General features: G+C 42.2%; 1 pseudogene; it reads right to left on the bottom strand.

Annotated features, from left to right (window-relative positions):
* Positions 1 to 388: 388 nt before the first annotated feature.
* On the bottom strand, positions 389 to 21265 carry LOC142038049 (saccharopine dehydrogenase-like oxidoreductase; annotated as a pseudogene).
* Positions 21266 to 25189: the final 3924 nt, after the last annotated feature.

The following is a 25189-nucleotide window of genomic DNA, read 5'->3' as shown; positions in this document are numbered from 1 at the left end:
CACTGTGGGCACTCAGGCTTTGAAAGCAAGAACACCACAAAGCAATAGCACCCCTCCCAAACAGGCATGAGGAGTAACTAGTTGTTTCATCTGCTAAGGCACTTGTTATCCAGGGCCTGCCTGCTTTTAATAGTTGCAGACTGGGGCCAAGCAAGAAGGCTGTGGCTGATTGTGAAGCAGATGCTGTAGTGGTTCCGTTAAGTAGTAACTTAAAACTTAGAAGAGATCAAAGAAAATTCTAGAACTAGTACCCAACAAGTCACTGATTTAATATGCTTGGGAATTAAAACTCAATACCCTTTATGGGCTTGCTCGCTATAGCAAATAGTATTGTAACTTTTAACTCCGTTTTTCTTCTGTTTCTGCTGTAAACAATAGCACAGTGAAACTATTTTATGATTAGGCTTTTGCGGCCAAAGGAGTTTTATTGGAGTTAGACCCAGGAAAGGGGTTAGTTCATACAGTTCTGTCTTGACTTCAGAGTTCAGGCTTGCTAATAACAGAGAACTCAACACCACGTTTGCTGAGGCGATCGATCAGTTTTGTTTTGGAGAAAGCAGCTCCTGGAGAATATACACCACCCCTGTTAATGAAAATCAAAAGAGAAAAACATTAGTGGTACAGTGAGTGAGTGAGACCTTTTTTTTATTTTTTTTATTTTTCTTTTTTTAAGTCAAGGATGTATTTCACTGCCTGAGAAAGAAAAAGCCACTCTCTCCCACAGGAGAGCGTGTGCAGAATGTACCAAGCCAGCAAACTCAATAGAAACCATCCCATTAACTGAAAATCCAGACATTGATGCAACAGATGCAGCAAAAGCATTTCTAAAGACGTATGACTACATCCTTTCAAATTGAAAGGCAGATGAAGAGTAAATGGCTGTGAATCAGTATCTGAAGGTTTCATGTATTATTTTAATAATGACCTTAGAATTATTACATATATTACACATTACTACATAGGTGTATTATGATGACACGCATAAAAGTACATTGAAATGCAGTGGATTGACCTTGGCTGAATGCCAGGTGCCCACCAAGCCGCTCTATCACTTCCCTCCTCAGTAGGACAGGGAGAGGAGAAAATAATAAGGAAAAAAAACCCTCACAGGTCAAGATCAAGGTGGTTTAATAAAGCAAAAGCAAAGTGTGTGAAGTTATCTCCCTTGCACAGCCATTTGGGTGAGGCAAGACAAAAATCCACAGGGTTATGAGATCTGCAGTTTCCAAGAGAAACATACACCTATAGTAGCTTTAGGGGAGATCAAGCTGTTCTGCATGGAAAAGTACTTACTGTTTAGGCAGACAAGCTGCATCCTCCAGAAGAGATACAGCTGCTTGAACCATTGCAATTGGTGTAGCAACATAGCCAGGCTCTGACAAAAAAAAAAAAACAAACAAACACAAAAAACCCCAAACAAACGATGTACAGCGTGTTGAAATGTAGAATGTAATCTCGCTCTTACCCACAGCGTGCTGAAGAATAATCTCTTTGGCAACGAAACAGCCTTCCCCATTAAAGAACAGCTTTTTTACCTTGTAATCATCCCAAGTAGCTGGTGAAGTCCCTAAGATCTAATCTGGACAAACACTGCTTCAACTACAGGCCTATAACCACACAACAACCATGAGCGATCACCTCACAGGTGAGAGAGGGCTCTCCATTACAGCAAGAGCTTTCCCCATTCTGTGCTTAAATTCAGACTTTTGCTGTGAGACTGCTGCATTCAGCAGTTATTTAAAGAAGCTATGCTTCATTAACTCCTTTCTGAATACACATTCTTGCTGTCTCCAAACTTGACTTCAGGTGTCACCTCCCCTCAAAGGAATGACCTGAACACAGGTATGTTATAGCTAGAAATGATACTATGCCAGATCTGCTTAAGTTCACTCCCAGGGGACTGGAAATAAACACGTAGTAAGTCCAGGCTGCAACAACTGAAAACTAACGTTAAAACACTCTCCCTTTAACTGCTCTACTCTGCAAAAATGAAAATTGGAATGGGGAAAGTCAGAAGGAAAGCGAGTGACAAGGCAGCAAATGAAGGGGCTATTTCAAAAAACAGGTCACAGTGAATGCTACTCTCCAAGGTAATACTCTGTAAAGGCTGTTGACTTTGTCCATGCTGCAAGTGCTCCTCAAGGGTGAGTAGCAGTGGAACCATAAACTTCTTTTCGACTAGGGAATGTAAGGCAAAAGCAGTAAGCTGCTACTGACATACATACCTGGTCCTTTCACTTCAGTGCAGACCTTTACATTCGGTTTGCCATACTGGGGGTCTTGCCCCTCACTGTAACCCTCGCCAAAAAAAGTCATTGTAAAAGAGGTTCCATCCACCTGTAGTGGACAAGACAAATGGGGCCGCCAAAACAGTAACTCACTTATATCAGGCAAGCACAAGTAGTAAATACAGGTATCTATTATGCCAAATACTATGATCTATCTAAATATGAGAGGAGTTATTGTGAGTTATTGCTTAAAAGGTACAATCTCATCTAAATTTGTAATCACTTCCCCTTTGTTGGAACTGTTATTGACCTGAAGCCCATTTATTCTCTCAGGGCTTTCAGTCCTGGGTTTGTACTACTCAGTGTCCCCCTGTCATCACCGCTGACAGATTTGAGTGCTGCGAGCCATCCATGTAAATACATCAGACCCAGCAACATGACCCATTTTCTCCTGGTATGAGTTGCACATACTTTGATGTCTAATAGCAGAAGGCATGATGATTTAAATATTCAAAGCTAACTGAACAGGCACACACAATGTGCATTTAGAAATTATTTCTCTGGGACTAAGCAGCTGACTCTAGATTACTATTCCACCATTATCATCACAAATCTATTCAGTAATTGTGATGGAAAACAGTCAGCTACCTGTTTCTGGGTTGGTCCTTTCTTTGTGAAGAATCCAGCAGAGAAAAATTCCGGGTACTATGTAAGAACAGGGGAAAAAACAAACAAACAACAGTAAACTAGAGGGAAAAAAAATATCCGAACACTTAATTCTTTTGTGTTCTGAACACTTACTTTTGTCAGAAGTTTTCTTCCAAAGCTAAACTTCACAAGAAGAAGAAATAAAATGCCGGCAAACATCAGCTTGATAACAGAGCCAAGGCCACCTATGTTCATATAAGCGCCATACTGCACCTGAGGCAAAAACATATTTCCAGTGGTAGAATTTACATTAAAATTTTTGCATCAGTGCATTTGTCAAAATGAATCTACCCCCAAATTAGGATGCAATTCTTTGATACAATAGATAGCTGTTTAAATAGGGCCTTAGACAATTGTCTTAGTTCTAAACAACTCTTTGAATAATGCTTCACTTTATAATTCATTATGAGAAGACAGTGTAACTACAGAACGGTGAGGGAGCGAGCATGGTAAACAAGAGTGGAAAACTTTAAAGAAAGATGCATTTTGGTATCCAATTCCAGGCTTCTTTCCCAAGATCTTCCTTTCCTCCTCTTACTGCTTTAGTTTAAGACAAACTGACGCCTTCCTTTAGAATTTCGGAATAGCAATGGGAAGCCTTTCTCATGAGTAGTTTCCAAGCATATTTTCAGAGCACTGCCTCACCTTCATCTCTTAACTGATGCCTGTGATTCTGCACAGCTCTTCTATACATTGTTGGTGCTGGTCTCCTCTCAGGAAACCATGGAAAACAAAAACTAAACACGACCACCACTTCACCTTGCCTTTACTCTGCACACCAGAGACCCAAGCATCCAAGAAGTCTCCAGATACAAATGAGCAGCATACGAATTCTTTATCAGAATGTTTACTACACTATACTGACCTGACTATAGTTGCACAGACTACAATTACAATGCTTTTAGAAGCTCCACTGATTAAAACGAGAAAAGCCTCTGCACAGGAACAGAATTTAACGTATTCGTCATTCCCAAAAATAAGGAAGCCTAACTTTCAAATATTTCTGTGACTCAAGGCTTCCATGCCCTACAAATACAGGCCCAGAAATCAGATAGCATAAGAACCCTACAAGAGACTCTCATATCTATTATGCTAGCAGCAATAAGGAAGCTCATCAGGCAGAGTATCGAGTAGTATGAAACAGGCCCGTGCACCCAGAAGAACCTGGACCACATCAGGTCAAACAGCTTGCAAAGGAGATCAGCAGCACAAGCCTCCTTCTTTACAGAAGCAAAAGCACATCACAGTTCATTACTATTTACCTAACTACAGAAGCCCTACTATGCAGATCTGCACTAAGAACAGTTACCACATAAAGGCAAGATGCGCTGAAAATGCTAATAAAGACACAGTATACCAAAACCAGTAACTTACAGGTGTTTCCTGCAACTCTGTGTGCAAGTAACACTGAGACCGTTTCACAACGGAACCATCAGATCCCATGAATTGAATGGAGTACTCTGAATTCCTGATTGTAAAACACAAGTCCTCTGCCAATGGAAAAAAGAAAGCCAGAAAAAATGTTCAAATGTTCACGCATACTGAAAGAAACAGATCATAACAGCCCTACCAATACTGGCTTTTTCCTCAAGCATTTTTATGACGTCACCTCTTTCCACTGAAAGCAAACCATTCCAAATTTATCCCTGGCTCAACTCAAAATTCCACGCGCTACAGCGAGGATGAATTTGATAATCAAAATAATACTCTCCTCACATTTCTTTTTTCCTTCTACCAATCGCTTCTGAAATCAAACACAAAAGTTTGCCATGTCAACAAAAGTCTCTTAGAACAAGTTAACTTTGAGACCCACTAAATGCTGGGACATGTTCTTTATTTTCAGTAAAATAGGAACAAATCAGTAAAACTGAACTTATCTTCAATTCTACTAGATGAGTATCCATCCGTTCATATTACACTGGAGTCCTAAATGCATCCTTTTAGTATTTAGCAATACGTTACCAACCTATATAGTAAATACTGGAGCTGTTAGAAGACAGCGTGTTTCACATCTTACGCTTCTTATACCTGCTTTTAAGTTTTGCACCAACTACTGGAACAGGGGCATATCCTATCTTTTTTCGAAGCTTCCTCAGGTTGTCTTGATCCGCAAGGCCATAAACAGCTGACTTCCAGGTCCCATCATGTGCACAAGAGCCCTGGCAACATACCATGAAACCGTAGTTAATTCACTATCTGAAGGTTTCATGTATTATTTTAATAATGACCTTAGAATTATTACATATATTACACATTATTACATAGGTGTATTACGATGACACGCATAAAAGTACATTGAAATGCGGTGGATTGGCCTTGGCTGAATGCCAGGTGCCCACCAAGCCGCTCTATCACTTCCCTCCTCAGTAGGACAGGGAGAGGAGAAAATAACATGGAAAAAAAACCCCTCATAGGTCAAGATCAAGGCGCTTTAATAAAGCAAAAGCAAAGGCCGCATGCAGAAGCAAAGGAAAACAAAAGCTTTATTCTCTACTTCCCATCAGCAGGCGATGTCCAGCCACTTCCCGGGAAGCAGGGCTTCAGGACACAGAGCAGTTGCTCCAGAAGGCAAACATTGTACTAACACGTGCCCCCCACCCCTCCTCCTTTCTCTTAGCTTTTATCACTGAGCAGACATCATATGGTATGGAATATGCCTTTTGTCAGTTTGGGTCAGCTATCCTGGCTGTGTCCCCTCCCAGAATCTTGCCCACCCCCAGACTGCTGGGTGAGGGCGGGGGGAAATATTGGAGAGACAGCCTTGATGCTGTGCGAGCACTGCTTAGCAGCAGCCAGAACACTGGTGTGTTATCAGCACCTTTCTAGCACCAATACAGAGCACAGCACTATGAGGGCTGCTATGGGGAAAATTAACTCCATCTCAGCCAGACCCAATGCAATCTCCCCCCCTTACGCCACACCATTTGTGTCATGCTCAGGTCCCACCTAAGTTAAGACAGAGAAGATTTTATATTTTTATACATATATATATATATAACTGCCCCATTGTATTTAATTCTCATTACTAAATCCCTTCTTACCAACACTTACAACTTATCCTACATACTTAAACCACCTTTATACCCAACATACAGGTTTATACACTCTCATTAACTACTATTCCCTGTCCTTTAACAGACAGGTATTACTCTCCCAATCCATGCACTTCCTCCACTCCTCCCAATGCTCATAAGAACAGGCTATGACGTGGGCCCCATCTGTCAATATGGGTGCTCAGGACAGGACAGGAGAAGCAGTATGTTCAATTGCTGGGCACCAACACTGTCTTGGTTTGGGTCATCGTTGCATTCTTTAAACAATGACCTTACAATTAGTACATATATTACACCCTATTACAATTATTACATACTTTAATGCATGTAATGCTAATACATGTACCTTGAAACATACCCCCCAAACAGAACAAACAAACAAACCAACCCACCAAACAGCCAAACACTAGGATTACTGGCAACACACTATGTATCTGTTACAGTTTACTTATGTATGAATCCTTCCGACATCTCTGCAAAACTAAGTTACTTCCTGAAATGGCTTAACACAACAAACTTTCGGTAGACAGCCTATGCAAATGAACCTTACAAAAGCGTGTTTGCTCGGCATGCTTCTGTTAGCTCCTAAAGCTCTTAGAGCCATCACCAAAGAACTGCCAGCTTGTCCCTTGGTCTGGATTAATGTAACAACAGTTATTCTAATGGGCTACGGTGATGTCACCACAAATACCTCTCAGTTTCCAAGAAGGCGTAAACCAACTAACCTCAGGCCCAGATTTCACCTTCAGGAAACTTTCAACAGCAGTTAAGGTACCTTTAAGGGAGGAGAAAACATTACTTGGCATATACAGTCATTAGTTCACAAAGCCAGAGTACACTCTGGTAGACTCAAACAGCACGCCACTGACACTGTTAGTTGAAAAGGCAGAGTCACATCTTTACCTCAAAGTAAAATAAACTACAGTTAAGTTCCACAGCTGTTTTAGTTAGCAAGTATCAAACTTCTTGCGTAAAGTACTTCAAGAAGGGTCACCAATATTAGCTTTACTCATTACACTTTTCATTTGTCTTATCTAGTTAATGACATAATAAAAATAATCCACAAAAAAAAAAAAAAAAAAGGAAAGGAATATTAAGAGCCATATTCAGTTTTCCTCCAAGTTTCAAAATTAAGGATGATGTAGGCTGTGAAAACTGAGATGGACTTACAGGTTTTGGTAGACCTTAACTACAAAAAAACCAAACCAAACAAAAAAACCCCACCAACCCCCTCCCCCAAACCTCAAAACACACAAGATATCCCAAAACCTTTAATTTTAGCATAGCTTGTGTTTTGCAAAGCATGCTTAGTTGTGATGAATAGCAAAACAAAACAACAACTCCAAATTCTGCTTTGTTTTGCTTTGCTCAGTTCCTTCTGAGAGCGTTAAGACTGTACTCGTGGGGGCAAATTTCAATATAGCAAGCAACTGGATAGACAGCTGGTAATACCCTAAAGGCCAAACAGGAAGATATAAAAGACATCTTTATTCAAATCAAGTATCAGACATCAAATTATAACCCCACGAACAACCAGATACTCATTTCCATGCCTCTCCTCTCCCTTCAATCAGATCCAGATTGAGTTTTATTAAACTGAAAGCTGATGACACACTCCAACGTAAAGCAATCCCACTTTATAGCACTTTTAACGGTACATAAAAGCAAAACATTCGGATACTTTTATCAGCCCTTCCAATTGCAAGTCAGACCTGATGAATGAAGTACCCTCATTTGAGATTAGGAGCAAGTCCTATTTGCACAGAATGGAATCATCTCGCATCTTTTCTCAAATATATTTGTCCTCTTTCAGTTACTGTCTAGCTGCTCTTAAAGAAAAAGGCATTGCACAGCACTGGCTGTCTTCTTACACGCAGACAATGGCTTCTCAGGGCTTCCAGTAGAGAAAGAAAACCCAGGAAACCGGATTACCCACTAATTTCCAATCCCTCTCCCACAGCCTTCCTGTCCCCACTGTCTTTTCCCTACAAGATCCGCACTGCACAAGGGGCAGTGTGCTGAGCCTTGCCTAGGGATGTCCACATCCTGGCTCAACAGCCTGCTGCTGACAGCTGCAGGTTCTGTTCTCTCAGTGAGCAACATTACCTTGAATCCCTCCTTCACCTAATGACCAATCTTCTCCAAGCTAATGGGAATATGATTTACTTTTCAATTTTTATTTACCAGGTTTGGTTGAAACCGATCAACTGGTAAAGGCAGGCAAAAAGAGAGACTGAAGGAGTCTCCACATAAGCATCGCTGCTTTGGGAAGCCAGATGAAAGCATGATCTGCATTTCTTTTTCCGCATAAGGTCACACTTAAATAAGTCACCTTTCAACTTGTCTCTGGTGTACAGTACTCCCATATCAGCTGGTATAGAGTCAAAGCCACAGCTTCCAATGACATACACTCCCTTTTCCGCAGCTTTTTCGTTGTATTTCAGGTACATTCCTTCCAGAAACTAAAACACAGTCAGAACAAGTATTGTAAGCAGAACTCTGTACTCGGCCACACCCAATATTAGCCATCAGCGCTTTACTGTCTTATCACAGCACCCCACATACTTCAAAACACTTACAAGCATCTTTAAGACAGATACATGCTACTCCTGTCTTACGGTATGAAAGTATCACAGTAGTGCAAAGAAAGGTGGCCTGCATAAAATTCCTATGTAGAATCGCAACCCAGACTCAAAGCAGAACTCAAACGTTTTGGATTTCCAGAGAGAACCCGAGAGGCTCTTGGATAGTTTTCTTACTTAGAGACAACTAATACACATTAATGTACTTTAAAACAATTAATGCATCTTAAACCAGCAGATCAGGAGGCAAAAGTTGTCTTCACGTTCAGCAACGTTCGCGGAAAAATACTACACAAATACCCCTTTAACAGCTCTTTGATAGAAGGTAGCATTTTTCTACGGTCACGTACCTGGGGTTCTCCACAGATGTCAATGCAGCTCGCACCATTTTCAACACAAGCTTCTACCACAGGCTCTCCAAAGAATCTATACTATAGAAGGAAAGACCACCACACGTAACAAAAAATAAAACCCCCACACCACAACTCACCCAGCGTGCTTCATCTAACAGAGCCACCTACAAGAGAAGTAAGCCCTTGGTGGGTATTGGTTTTGCTACATGGGGCCAAAATGTAATAGCACTTGTGGGTTTTGGGGGGCTCGGGAGAAGGAACAGCACAACAAACTTCATCACTGATGATGCAGTTTGCTGCACGGACTGCTGCACCCTGTTTCTCTCTCTCCAAAGGTAAGACCACCAAGGCCAATTCAATGTGTCTAATCTCAAGGTATGCTTTTTGCGCTCCTGTTATCAGCATATTCTCTACTTAAGTGCCCCCAATTTCAAAGACGTCATCATGACCCAACTTCCAGCTCTGGTACTTTGATCCCCTCCAAATGCGCTGGAAATATCGCCACTGAAAGTTTTAAAGGGGCCAAGAACTTAGAACAGGGCCCACTTTCAGCCTCAACAATACAAGCACTGAAGGAAGCAGAGTGTTGGAAGCAGACTGGTGGGAGCAGAAGAGCTTCAACCTTAAGCAAGAGACACAAGAGAGACTCGCAGTCTCACAGCAGTAGCCATAGCTTTGTGCTGGTGCAGCAGCAGTATCTAACCCAGGCACCATCATTCTAGAGCAGCAGGTGACAAAACCCAGCTGGAGATGATTGTGCCTCTGCCACCTGGGTGTACAGCCTCTCCCCCTTCCATCTGGCACACTCACTGCTTCTTGGAGAAGAGGCTATGAAGGAAGCAGGCTACTCCAGCAGGCAGAAAGAGAGGAGGAAACGATGGGGAGACCCACAGGTTAGCTGGAAAGAAGCCACAGGAGGGGATGTGACACCATCTCAGCAAGGCTAGGTCACACAGACAGTGATGGCAAGGAGCAGGAGAGGAAGGCTTAAGCTACTGCACAAGCATGCAGGTCAGCACCACCACCATAAATCTCCTTTATTTTGGAAAACTTTTGCCTGCATCTATCTGGACATATAGATCAACGAACCTAAGATCTTATCAGTTGCTGAACACTTACTGTACCAACATATATGTAAAATACTGCAAGAAATTGTCTTATCTTCAGAAAGAGATGAGAAAAATCATTTTGCAACATTACACACAGAATCAAGATCAATACTTTATATACCTGAAAAAGGGAAACGGGCTCTAACACCTGCAACTACTTACCCAGTGAGCTGGTCCCAGTTGTTTCTTCAATAAAGGTTTTCCAACATGATTAGGTGGAACCTTTGCTAGGGTTTCCTTCAGCTGTTAGGAGACATATAAAAATATAAGCATTGGCTAAAAAAAATAAGCTTTTCAAGATTCAAATTACAGAAGAGGACTCTTGGACGGTCATAGGCTTGACAGAGCAACCTCCAATATCAAGTTGTTTTCTCTGGGACAGAGAACCAAGCACACTTCTTTTGGAAGGCAAGTATTTTTATATTTCTGGTAGTCTCAGCTATAATTATTTAACAGAAGGGACTATAGAGTAGATCTACAGTTAAAACAGACAGATTCCATGAGGTACAGCTCCCCTTGAAGACAGCACTATTATTCTACACATCATCTCTTTAGTTCAGAAAAACACCCCACACTTGTATCAAAAAGGTATTAAGACTATGTGAAATGTAACACAATCTAAAGAAGGACCCCTCTTTACAATCAAAAGGAGAAAATCTTCAATATGAAAATTTAAATTTAACTTGCATTTTAAAAGTTTGGGCACAACTTAGGTTATCTTTCCCATCGCAAAATTTCTGAGGACTTCAGGGGGAAGAAATGGAGTAGCAGTGACAAAAACTTGGATCAAAGCAGGCTGGAGTTATGAAACTTCACTTTTCCACTGCTGCAAACCACATTTTTCAGCTTCCTTGGCTGTTCATTCCAGCAATTGATTTAACACATTCAGTGACTTGGTTTTCCAAAGGTGCTGAGCCCAATTTGTTTAACTTGAAGATTTTAAAAACAAGTGCTTTCAGAGTAGCAGAGGTAGCAGTTCATTCAAGTATCAGCAGTTTCTTTTCTTAATGTGGTGGATCATTAACAGAGAGAGTCAATTACACAAAGATCCTACTCCAAACTGTACTATGTATATGTGAAGAAAAAAGGTAACTTGATTTTCACATGCTACATGAGAATATCGCCATTCTAAGCCCCACTTTTTAAAAACAAGGAAACTTCAGGGTGATCTCTTGTTATAACTATCATCTTACAGTCAAGTAAAATTTTCACTCTGTGTTATTTAACTTTTCACATTTTGCTCAACTTTGTGATGTATTTTCATTTGCAAAGTAAAGTAAGTTTTTCAGTTATTGGTCAGATTTACTTTTTCCTTCTCAAATACTACCAACATCTGAAGTGTTCCGACTGTAAGCACCACAGCTATATATGATTTCTAAAAAAACCTGTAGGTTAGAAATTCCTGATGTATTTTATTAAGCTATAAGGACTGTTTGGGTTTTGTTTTTTTTTTTAGTATAACCACCTATGGATATAAATCAATGAGGTAACGGTAATTTAACCTTAACGATTTTGCAAGGTGTACGCAAATTTGACTTTAAAGCAAGACAGTGTAAAAGAAAAGTCAATTAGTAAAGCATAACAGAATTCCCAGATTAAAAAGATTTTGATCTACTTTGTAGTCTGTATTTTTATAGTCTCTTTCGCCAGCAAACCTTGCTAGCATTGTTCATTGTTATGAATATTTTCTACTTTTTCTAGAAAATGGAAGCACAGTTTTCTTATCTAACTATTTAATGCCCATGACAATGCCAAAATCAGAAAACAAACTGCTTCCATTCTACACGTTGGGCTTCTGCTGGAAAACCATCCTCCTCTTCTTAAACAAGTCAATCCAAACTGATTTCTTGCAAAGAAATGAAGCACTATTTTCAGTTGCTTGGATTTATTTAAGTACAATGCAACTAAAAGGTTAGTCAAAAAACCTCTCTGAAATATTTCGGGGAGCTTTGTAATCATATCTGTTCTTTAAAGTCCACAAAGGTTCTCTTCTCTTCTCTCTCCCCTATTCTGCAAGTTAAGTTACTTAACTTAAAAACTTTCTGTCCTCCACCTTTGGTCCGTGCACTGGACAGTCCATTACACTTCAATTTTCTGTTTTATAAAAATGACTCAAACAGAAGTAAATTTCTTTTAAAACCCCCCACAACAACCTGGAGAACACATACATGTAAAGGAACAAAAATAAACAGAACCAATGAAGCCTTAGGGAAAAGGTCTAAACTTGACCTCAGTTACAACAGCTTTTAACCTAAACATTTTTAAAACAGTAGGTTCCTGTAAAAATTTGTTTAGGTGTATTTCTTGCAATATGTTTCTCCTTAATGTTCTTCCTGAGGCTTAAGCTCAGCAGTTTCCATGTCTCCTGCAACAGGTGATGACATTAAAACCTACAGCAGAGTAAGAAATACCTCACCCCATAAGGCAACGATAGCAGTAGTCCCTGACCTCGTGCCTTGGCATGGAAAAAGCCTTTAAATTCATTTTCAGAATCCTGACTCTTGGCATACTCAGTAAAGCACATTAACTCTCCTTCACAATTCAAACACTGGAGTTTCACAAGAGGTAAATATCTCCCTGGTAGCAGAACTATTTTCCATCAAAACAGTAACATCATAAATATTGTAGTTTTGTTCCTTTGGATCTTACTTTTTTTTCAATTCCACTGAAGAACTGGAACATCGTTATGTTGGCTGGAGGCTTGGACATGCCTAAAGCAATACATATGCCTTTTAGCTCCTGAAAGACTTCACTGCCACCTCCTTCCTGTGCTTTTTTAGGAGGGGCATTCACACACAGCATTCTGGCAGCTTCCAGTTCTGAGATGAGGTATGCTGGGTAAGAAAAATTAGATGTCAGCATCAGATATAGCCGAGTTAAAATTATTTTAGAACCAGTGAGAACTCAAGCACTTACAACCAACGAATGTGCAAATGGACTGTTTTAGAAAGAGTTAGGGCTATAATTTTGGTATCCACAGAACGCTCATATTTCCAACAAGCACCGAGCTCAATGCTAGAAACACAACAAACAGGGGAAAGGTTTAATACAACCAATTAAAGCCTGGAAAAAATCCCTATGATTCCGACCGGTATTAATCACAAAGTTCAACAGAGCACAGCTCTTTTCCTTCAGGCTTCGCCCAGCAAAGACAGGAGACTAGGAACATGGAAATAAGCAGGATGAGAGACTTGGATATGCACTTTAAGCTAGACAAGCAAGCACTCCTTGAGGCTCTAGGAAACACAGCAAGGAAATGAGTAGAGAGAAGTGAAATGTTGGATGAATCTCCTCTACTTCCCCAGGCAAGATGCAGAGTGGAAAAACAAAACCCACTTTTAAAAGTACTATTGAGAATTCAGGTTTATAATAATTCCAGAAAGGAAGGCAGTAACTGATGAAATAAAAGCTAGAATGCCTGCAGTGCTCTTCAATATCAGAACTGCAAGAGCCTACCACCACATTAGAACTCCTTTATCAAACAAACAAAAGACATTAAAATGACAATTTCTGAACATGGTATACACCCAAAATTTCAGCATTAGGTGTTGGCTACAGTGATATATAAATTTAGCGCACAGCCTTTGCTTGTGATTGTCACAACTTCAAGGTTTGAACTGAAAGAAATGCACAGGTTTAACAATACTTTTATCATGAATCATACTGTGTGACCATAACAGTAACGTAAATAATTATTTCTAAAAATAAGGATTGAAAAATAGATACTGCACTGATAAAGACAGACTTGTGAGCAGGGCTATAAACCCACGGCTATACAAAAGCAGCTTAACACCTATGAAATTGGGACAGATCAAAAGATTAAGAAAAGAACAAAGCATTTTAATGATCTCTAGAATTTCTTCTGGATCTCTAGAATGTCTTCTGCTAAAGACACAGAACACCTTATGAATTATAACATTCTTAATATGCAAAGCAGTGAAGAATCCTTTGTAAGTTCTTTCAATGGTACTTTATATAGATTTTTCTTATAGTCAACTTTCAATTATTTACACCCCATTAGGACCTCCTGAAAAAGAAACTAGCAGCAGAATTTTGTTTCAAGAATTCAGGGATTATACTCAAGCTACCTTCAACCTCCTCTGACAAAGACTGAAATTTTTAAGTGAATCACTGCAAGACATAGATGTTCTCCAGATAGCGATTCTTTTTTGCAGACCTTTTCTGAACCAACCTGAAACTCTTGTACTTTCTATTTTTGCAGATGCCAGTACTTCATATTGTATTCTAGTGATGCTGGACACCAAGGCAATCTAACTATTGATGTTTATTTGGTGCTTTCCTCTCGCAGCAATACTGTTACATCTTCCAATTGACACAAACTGTGCTGCATTTCGTTAATATATAAAATAACCTGGCATTCAATTAAAGAGGGTTATTCTGTTTCTTCTGAAAAAAATCTGGTTTTATGGTTCCCATACAACAGGATACCTAATAAGTTAGCTTAATGTAGGTAAAGCAAGCTATGCAACTATCACAGTACACAAAAAAGGAGTTTGGCATCTATTTCAATTCCATATTTGACAGTAAACACAGTATTCCTGCCAGCTTCTGAACAAGGCCTTTTATTACCAAAATGTACATCACAGAGGACCTCTGGAATAAACTGTGTGTCACAGACAAGCCACATTTACTAAATGGCTTGGCTTACAGAGAATAAGCTGAAGGGTGTAGGGTTCAATTATAGGGAACTTAGTTACTGGGCCTGAAAGCAGCTCATGGTCACAAGAGCGTTCCAGACGCCTTTAGGCGGCCTTGGACAGAATAAGCAAGAAGATAGAAAAAGAAAGAGCCCAGTTAGAAAAACACAGGTGCACATTCCACGATAAAGGGAACTTGGCACAAACAACCTCAATTCAGGGGCTTATCTCAACCAATTGGACTGAGACAAGTTTTGCATGCTCTAGCTAACACAGCCAATTATATCCTGTGTGTATGCGCGTGTACAGAGTGAGTATAACTAACTGTATCTTATGTTTATACGCGTGGACAGGACCGATGTAACCAATCACAGTTTATGCTTGTGCGCGTGGACACCAAATGCTTGCATGCAGCAGCCAATCAAAGCTTCTAAACAACTTAGAGAATTGTATAAGAATGATCAGCTAGGCTCAATAAAGTGGCGACTTTAATCATCATATTGGTGTTCTATCGTCCAGGCCCCGCATGGAATAACCCTAAACCCTACAGAAGGGCAGACTGTTTGAGCTACAAAATATTTTAAACGCAATTATTACCTCACTTCACCTGACATTTTTGAACATGCTATCAAAACAAATTCAGATTAAGTCTTACTACTCCTCTTTCTCCTACTGTTGAAATACTAGAACCTACTCTGTAATTAATTTCTTACATTGCAGCTGAGGGCAGAACTAAATTTCTGTTTTGAAAAGTTAAAGAACTGGCAGCAACTGAGGAAGCAAATAAAACATTATGTTGAATTTAAGATCAGATTAAAATTAGTATTACAATTTCTAACTCCGACACTTGTAAAATTTTTTTTTTTTAAATGTGAATCAACATCACACACTTTTTCCAAACTGAAGTACTATTTCTTCTCCTCTAACATTTCCTAAGCAGGAATAAAACCAATTTAGGTATTGAGATCTGCTGGGTGGAAAAGTAAAGGGAAGACATCACCATTGCTACTGCTAATTTATTTTCAATCAGCAGAAAGCACCATTGAAGCTATTTACTCAGGGAGATGACCAAAAGAACTAGGAGTTGAGATAAAACATTTTCTCTTCTTCACAACAATCCCAATTGTTGTCAGAGTGTAGGAAAATGCAAGTCTTATTGCACCTTGCAAGTCATCATGGTGGGGGCTCCAAAATGATGATGCATCTGGTGTTAGTTGTCATTTTTACAACCCTTCTAAACAAAGTACAGTGGCTAAATCGTGGCAGAAGTCTTCAAATTATTCCCTCTTCAGAGTACCTCCTGAGAAGTAATAGGACAGGCCTGTTGCTAGTGAATGTGAAAAATGTTAATATTCAGAGTATCTTCCATCATACACTGCCTACAGAATGACTGGTAAGTTTATTAGACCCAAAAGTATAACATTCTGACACTATAAATTACAGGGGAAAATAATTCATCATTTTAGGTAACTGTTTATACATTGTGGTAAACAAAACAGTATATCACTAAGTGTAAGAAACAATACTATGATTCTTGCACAAAAACAGATTTGCTTGCAAGCACCCCTTTAACTTACTAAGCAGCAAGAGACAGTTCTTTTGATTAGGAAGGCGTTTTGTCACATCTCCTGACGTTAATGATGCATATGGACAGTTCATTTCAGCCAGCAACCCACTCATTTCCAGTTCAAATTCTTCTGCTTCATTTGGACCTTAGAAGGAAAAGAATAGTAATTTCTTTACACCTAATACATATATCTCTGGCTGTGAGTAGAATGAGTTAGATATTTAAAAAAAAAAATAATTATGCTTTGCTCCAGTTGCTATTGAACATTAAAACCCTGCTTTTAATGGAAGCCAAACGTGTTCTTTGAAACTCAAAGCACAGCACAACCTACTTGGAGCCATGATATTCCTCATTATTGTAAAATTATGTTTCACTGACAGCTTTCCCCAGCTACAACAGAGAGCCACTGGCAACTTCTACAACGAAGTGACATTAAAAACATCGCAGATTTTACAGGGGTATTTTAAGTATCAACTAACTTTTCCCACTACAAATGTATTAGACAGTTCTGACAAAGTCATGAATAATATGGTTTATGAGCTCTCACGCTTTTACCACTTCTCCCTGTAAGCTCAGATTTGTCAAATGATCTTATTTCATACCAATATTCTTTAAAAATAACCAGGTCATGTAAATCAAAGCTTAGACTGATATTTGTGTCAGAAATTAGTGAAACTAATCTGAATTTGTTAAGCCAAGTTATGCAAAAAATAGCGATTAATGAGAGGTAACAGTTTTTCTTCATTTTAAAAGGGACTTCAACCCAAAACGTCTGCTATTTATAAACTCAAGTCCCACAAAATGAAGGTAGGGCTTGATGGTACTACAGATAAAATGTTTCTATCACTGTGTTTAAAGAATTTGAAATAGGTGCTAGAGTACTTCTGGATTGTATTTTTACACAAAACATAGTAGGAACCTTATACTGCTAGAAGAGGTGAAATGCTGTATTGTTACAGAGCTAGGGAGTCAAATACACTCAAATAAGAAAGGATGGACATGTCAAAAACAGAGAGAAAGAGGAAAAGAACAGATATTGAGGTGAAATGCAGCAATCTTTGGCCATTGAGTAGAATGAAAGTTAAGTTCATAAAGGCATTATGAGTTAATACATTAGATATTCAGAAGTACAGGTTATCATACCAATTTAATCTGTAGAATGTCATGACCAGTTGACCAAAAATAACATTTTTTGAAAACTAAGGTTTGCTTCCTCCACCAAAATAATAAACAAACAAACATTTTCAGGCTCCTTCTCCCAGAGTGTTTCATAAAGGGGGAAAAAATACACAGTAATCACAGAGTTAAGGTAACCAAAAATAAAAAGAAAATATCGTTACTGTAGTCATGAGAACGTTTCCTTGAACAGTAGGTATTTCTTACATCAAAATTACAAACAGAAGCATTGAAATAAAAGTATTCTCATGATCTAATTGAAAAAAAACCACTAATGTTTCGTTAAATCCATCCAAGAACTTTAAAAAAAGTTCTATGCTTGAACAATTAAAAGAAAAAGCTAATTTCAGAACAAAGACTGTTTGAGCCTCACTATTATTTCAGTCTCTACTGGCTGTTCATTAGGGAAGTTTCAGGTGGAAAATAACCAAAATCTGACAGCACACAGACAATGCTCCCCGGTACAACAAATTTGGCAATTGTCAGCCCAAATCTTTATGGCATGCAAGAACATACATTAAGTGCACATTTGTGCTAGAATTATGGCTACTTACTGTTAGTTGCCTGCACATTTTCCTCTAGTTTACAGAATAGCCGTAACTCAGATACCAACCAAGCAGAGTTTGGTGAATTCAGGGGAACTGGCTCCACGAGAGACTGCCTGAGCCAGCGCTCCGTCATCTAACAATGGACCTTTGTAACTGACAAGTAAAACAAAAGCACAGTTTATTAACATTGGCTATGACTGATGTCCTGTGATAGATTTACTTTATGCTGTGTGCATATTGAGAAACACACCCTCATCACATCTGCAATGCTGAACATCTAAACTGGTAAGATTCCCGCACTGAACTGTAAGAAAAAGCACACTGAAAACATCTGAGCAAACTCAGCATTTCCATGCACATTAGCTTACTGACAAAGAGACTGCGTCACAAAATATCACCATCAAAGGTTTCATCCTGGAGAACGTTATCACATGCAGTGGCAAATTCTCTGCGTCTATCTCCTTAATATGTTACTTACAATATAGCTATCTAGGGCAACTGCAGTTTCAAAGTATCATTCTTGAGCACTGCTTTACAGTACGTTGAATAATTACTGCTGAACTAGTGCATCTTTTCTGTCTTTTCTTATCATGTATCAAAAGGGTGCCACACAAAACAAAGCCTTCGATACAAACGTTACAGAAGTGATCTGCAAAACAATATCCTCTCTTGAAAAATTACCTTAAGTGGGCACAAGAAAAATAAATAGAATTAGCTCTTTGTGTAAACAAGCCAAGATCAGGCCTAGTGTAAGAAAGCATGAGCCTACAGATCAGGTCTTAGAAGACATAGTTTTCAGGACATCTGTGTACTGATACTCTGTCAGGGGGAGGAGGAATAGTAGGGAGAAGGCTGCCTTATTAACCAGGTAGAAGCACAAAGTCAGAGCTTGCCAGAGTATTTAAGAAAAAAGGCACAGTATTATTTTGATACACTGCACCCAAACAGGAAGACATCCAAGAGTGAGCATAATCAACTGAACTCCCTCTTTTGAACTTCCAGGTATAGTCACCCGCTATGTCACAGCAACCCAGTCAGTCCAGTCAACTCTTGGCAAACCTCAGAAGTAAAATAAAAAATAAAAAAAAACTCTCAAAGAGCAAATTAATATGTTAATCTCCACACTTTGTTCTTGTGCTCAACATCACGTATAAAGGATTTGGTCTTTACTGTAACAGCCTGTTACTCCATCCAAGCAAAATGAAGAAGCCACACTCAAAAATAACTTTTACCTCACAGAGCAGCTCAATTAGCCACACAGAGTTAATCTACTAGCAGCTGGTGGGAAACTGTAATCTGATGTATTACAACCCTACTATATTACCACAGTAGGCTAGACAAGTCCAACAGGCTAATTAGAGCAAGCCTAAGTCCTACCCCACAGACGTTTCAGACCTACACATATATAGGAACATCTGGGACTCGGAATAGAAACATCCAGTTATATATAGATCAAAGTAGAAAGGAAGCGATGACAAGCCTTTTGCTTTGGCAGGATCTGGATTTAAGTCACTGGTCACATCAGAGGCCCCTTTTCTAGAATTTTTCTTTGACAGATATGACATCTTTACTGTGTTATCTCTGATAATTATGACTTCAGCTACACATCTACCTGGCCTGTAATCCAACTTGCAGATTCCTGACTGCAAGCAGCTTTTTCCTTCCATTCCTGCCAATGGCACATGTTCTAGAGCTACACTCCTCTTTTGGTAACATTATGATCTCCAGTTTGTTTACTTTTTCCATAGTTCAACAGACTGACTTGCAAGGCAAGAGGCCACTATTTGAGCACCTCGAGCACAAATCCCAAAAGAAACAACCCTTTGATGTGCAATGCTATTAAAAAAAAATAATCAAGTAATATATTAGAAATGCCTTCAGTATCTGGTTAGAAAAAATAAGTTGAACTGTGAAGGACCATCGAGCTACTGCCAAAGATTAAAACCTCAAACACCCCAGTCTTTCCAGACACAAGGAAACAGAAGTCATTTAGTCTCATGCAGTAGTTTTCCCAGTTGTTGCCAATACTGTTGAAGCCCCGTGTCTTTCTCCCTCCACATTTGCTTTTCAATCACTCTTGCCAGTCTTGGCTGATATGACTTATTTTTTAATCTGCTTTCATGGTTCACTTTATTTATGTCAACAATCGACAGCAACACTTTCTGTCTATAATTACACAGATCAGGAGCACAAATCACAATCCCTTCAAGCCACTAATATCCTTTTAAACATATGGCAGAAAAAAGAAGCCGATCACGGTATGTGCATCATGGCAGACACCTTTTCGCATTTCAGTTGGAGAAATACCTGCCAAAACAGAAACCTATTTTTCAAGCTTTGCAACCATCTTAGCCTTGAAATATAATCTTTTTCGGAGCATAAGGACTCTAGCCACAAAGTGATTTATGGGAATGTGGCCAATGTGAATAAATACAGCTGTCTGCATAGAACCAGCAGCAGTAAAATTGTAACTGCCTATTGTCTGAGCTCTCAACAGTTTACAGACATGCAAGCTTACAGTAGAGCACATTCTCCTTGCTCTCCCTTTCATGTTTATATAACCTCACTGACTCTGGCAGAGTAACAGGTTTAAACAACAAAAGCTTCCTGTGCTATACTATGTTAAAAAAAAAAAAAAGGGAAAAATACTCTGTCATTTACAATTTTTTTGCTGTGTATTATTTTTCACCAAGTACGAAGCCTGAAAGTTTTTTTCTCTGACTTCTCGTCTTAAAAGGTTTCCTTTTCCCCTTCCCCACCCTCAGCTGGGACCACCCTGTTGAACAGAGGGGTTACCGATGAGATAGCATCACAAGCATCAAGGAGATCGGCACGCAGGAAGAGAGAAAATGTTTGCCAAGGCCGTACAGCTAAAAAACTGCCGTGGTGCTTTTCTCAAGCCCAACCTACACCGCCGCCAGCCCCGCTACGGGGCGGGCGGCACCTCGGCTCTGATGAAAAGGGACCCTTCCAGGGGCTGACCCTGGCGCAGCTCTGCCCTGGGCCGCAGACACCCCCCCCCCCTACACACACACCGGGGCCTCCCTCCTGCTCCCGGCCCGCACCGGCCGCCCGACGACGCCACGGCCCCGCCAACGGCCGCCGAGAACCTCTCCCCACCCCGCCAGCGCCGGCCCCGGGGCACCTACCCCAGGTCCTCCAGCGACTCCAGCACGTCGCTCTCCAGGAGCTCGAACTCCATCCTGAGGCGGGGCACGGGGGACGAACCTGCGCGACAGCGGGACGCAGCGCCCCCGGCACCCGCAGCGCCCCCGGCACCCGCAGCGCCCCCGGCATCCGCAGCGCCCCCGGCATCCGCAGCGCCCCCGGCACCCGCCCCCAGCCCAGCCCGGCCCGGCCCGGCCCGGCCCAGCGGGGAGGGGGGGGGCTCAACGGTCGCACCCCTCCCCCGCCTTGCGGAGCGGGGGAAGCGCGGAGCCCCCGGCGCACGCCGGTCCCCGGTCCCCCGTCCCCCGCGGCCCCACGCACGCCGCTCGCACGCTGCTGCGCCGCCGACTGCCGGCTTGGCATGTCAGGGCGGGGAGGGAGGGAGGAGCAGGTCCCCGGCCTGACCCCTCACCCCGCTTCTCTCGGGCCGCCCCGCCGCCACGCCTGATCGGTGCGGCCTCCTTCCGCGGCGGTCTCCGCCTACCCGTGGCGCCAAGGCAGAGTTGCTAAACGGAGACGCGGGTGCGAGGACGGACGCCGGGTGTTCGGGCGCGGAGGGAGCCCGGGACGAGGGCAGCATCCCGCGTTTCTGTTCAGGCGATCCTCGGGCAGCTCCGCAGGAAGGACCCCACCCCCTCCCCGCCGCGGAACCCGCGCTGGAATGTGCCGTGGCGAGCAACGGGCGGAGGGGGACGGAGCGGCAGAAGGGTCAAGCTGCGTCAGTGAGCGCGCGCTTCCCCGCCCAGGAGGACCCAGCGGTGCTGCCGGGACCACAAATCCCAGCATGGCCACGTGCCCGGCGGGGCCCTCGCGGCCGCCGTAGGGCCGCCTCCCGCCGCTGCTGGGTGAGGCCCGGCGGCGGCTAAAATCAATAAATTGAATTCGCCGCTGCCGCGGGTCTCGTTTCTCCCTCGGCGGGCTTGCGCGAACCGGTGGGTGACGGCCTGTCCCTGTCGAGGCGGCGGGGGCCTGTGCCCCAGCGGCAACGGTTGCGGCGGTGCCTCGGTGTCCCACTGGTGATGTGGCTTTTGAGGGCGCTGGAGCAGTGCTGGCCATACCAGAGCCTGCCCGACTTTGTGCTGACGGTGAAACTCCTTCAGGCGATGCTCTGGCACCTTTTTAAAATTATTGTGAACTTTGGGGACAGGGGAGGGGTGTAACACCGTTCACTTCTTTCAGTTGCCGGCATCTTCAGAAGGAATGCCATGCGTGTGGGTAAAGATGCATTGTTAATAATGGAAAACTCAATTAACAGGACCGTAGAAGCAGTCCTGCAGAAAGCACGTCCGTACTAAAAAGGAAGCATGCGTAAGAGAGCAGAGTGTGTTGTAATGGCTAGGCTATGCCAGGGAAAGCCAAGAGCGCTCGTGCCAAAAATAATCCTGGTCCGTCACCAGCAGCAAGCTGATGCTCCGGCAGAGGAGTCCTGGCTGCCTGTACTTCATGAAATTGCCCTTGGCAGGCATAATGAGGAAAAGCAGCGGTCAAATAAGGAGGGATCTTACAGCCTCAAGATGGGTAGGAGGACAAAGAAACAGTACCTCCAGGAGCTAGAAAGAAGAAATTCTTCACTAACAGGCAGCTCAGTCACCAATTCTGCTATTAGAAAGAGGTCAATCTACACATTGAGGGGAAAATTGCCTCCTAAAGACTAAAAACTTAACGTGGAAGGAATAGTACGGGCATTCCTGTTTCTTTGTGTCTTTGCTTCTAGTTGTATAGTGGTTGGTAAAAGGTAACTGTGGGCTATTTACATTTTTTAAAAAACAAAACCAGATCAAGGCTCCTGGCAAGCTGCCTTATCACTGCTGGGCTAAACTTGGCTGTAAGAATTCCCTGCTTTTCCTTTAGTCCATTCATTCTGGGTTTATTCAAAGCATCTCAGGTGTTTTGCCTGGGTGGGTAGTCCAAGTCGGGGTTTGGGGCATTGGGTTTTTTCCTCCCAAATTCAACACTGCAGCTGAAAGCTTGTGACACTTGTTTGATGTAATGGTTGGGTTCAGCTTGCTTGCACAGCTGGAAGTATACAAAGCAGGGCAGTATGTCCACAGTCTGCCCCTGCTCCTCAGTTGTTGCTGCTCCTGGTCGTGATAAGGTTTAGCCCTTATTTCTGAACCTGCATTTTTTCTTGCCCACAGACAAGGACTAAACATAGGGTTTAAAAGCATTCATAGTAGCAAGCAGTACATGAAACAATCATTTTCTTATGCGGAGACTGTTTCTGTGTTCACTCGTGAATCCACACATGTTGAGAAGCGAGGATTTTGTGCTAATAATTTCATGGAAATGCTGTCATCTCCTACATTTACTGCAGGTAAACTCTATATTGACACTACTGAGATGACTTAGGTAAGCATAGGCCCAGGAGATGGGATGTATTCATCTTGGTGCTCAGCTAACATCTGCCTTTTGTTTATTTTTCTCTGATTTAGTCGTGGCAATATGGCAGGGAAGGGACAAGGTGGAAGGCATCCCCTCCAGTCTCTACCGCTCAGTTCCACAGCTGCCTTATTTTCCTCTCTGTGCTGTGGGAACCAGCAGTTTCTTGAAAACCATATGGATCTTGTGGCTGGGGAGAAGAACGGTTGGAGATGTGATGCTAACCTGGAACAGGCAGTTACAATTTCCCCCAAGGACAGGGAAAAGAGGTTTGCTTTGTCATTCCGTGTCTTGTCAGTTGTGATTATTTTTTTCCTAGCTGTGTAGGGTTTTTCACCACCCTAATTTTAGAGGCATGGGAGGTGTGAATGGCAACTGTGCAGCATCCTGGCCCCTCTAGAAGAAATTCACTTGGACGCTGTACAGTTAGTTTTTGTTTTGCATGCAAGTGCTTCTCGAACAAAGTAATCTTGTCCCAAGCAGTTTGCTGTTGCGCAATGAGATCCATGGCTTTGCAGACCAGTTACTTCTGGGAGTAGCAGCCACTTGGGCTGTCGGCTTATACCAGGGCTGTAACTGGGGGAGCTGATTTCCAAGGCTCTGCAGAAGGCTTGTCAAGCTGCAGAACTGAGCTCAGCTCTCCTTATGTTTGTTCTCTCCCTGGTGGGTTTGTTACGGCTCCTTCCCTCCCCACCCTCACTTGCAGGGAGCTGTAGCTCTGGGAATCCACACGGTCCTCGGGCAGCTTTGCTCCAGCATCCTGGCTTCAGCTGTACGTGACTCCCTATGCTGTGTCAGCACTGGAAAAGCTGTGTAATACCAATTTGCCCTATGGGAAGAACCAAACCAGCCCAGATTGCTGCTGTCCTGTCTGTTGGACCCCTGTAAACCCCTTCTGGCCCCCTTAGTGCTGGAGAGACGTGGATGCGTATGGTGGATCTTGGTCAGGTGCTCTCAGGCTGCGAGATACAGGTTAAGAAAGTTGGCAGCCTTTGCATGGCCTGGGGCTGCACGGCGGCCAGAAATATTTATTCTGAGAGGTGTGAGGTGCTCTGCTGCTCTGATGCCAGTTGTCATTTAACAAAGACAATCGGTTTCCTGTGTATTTGCCTTTTGTGATTGATTGGGTTTCGTGTCCAGGATGATGTGAGCTCTGACTGAAGATAAAGGACTTCCTCCTGAGCAGATTCTCTCACATCTAATAAAGTGTGAGCTGCTGTTGCAGCCCCTCCTTCAGCTTTGCACCAGAAGGACCTGCCACCAGAGTGGAGGAGGCTTGTTGAACTTGCCTGGAATGGGCCACTGAGTTTGAAGATATACACCCTGATGGTTTGAACCGCGCTTCCATAGTAAACCTGGCCAAAGACGACAACCTTAAGGCAGGCATTATTTAATTACAGCCAAATTATTTTCACAGCATTTACACCACCCCAGCTCAGGTCTTGCCTGTTTGCTCTGTGGTTGTCAAAAATCCCCATGAGAGAGGCATCCTGAAATCTGCACTTGTGCAACAGTATGAAACACATTTGAGCATTACAAGGTGCAGCGTGCATGTTAAAGTGCTGCTAATGACTTTTATATCAAAATCAATTTTTTTACTAATTTCTCTGAGGATGCTGCAGCTTTTCCAGAGTGCCTGGATGCAGCAGAATCCAGCCAC

The sequence above is a fragment of the Buteo buteo genome, chromosome 12, assembly GCF_964188355.1.
Source record: "Buteo buteo chromosome 12, bButBut1.hap1.1, whole genome shotgun sequence".
Taxonomy (NCBI): Eukaryota; Metazoa; Chordata; class Aves; order Accipitriformes; family Accipitridae; genus Buteo; species Buteo buteo.
The sequence above is the reverse complement of the archived record's forward strand: the minus strand, read 5'-3'. Positions and strand labels throughout refer to the sequence as shown.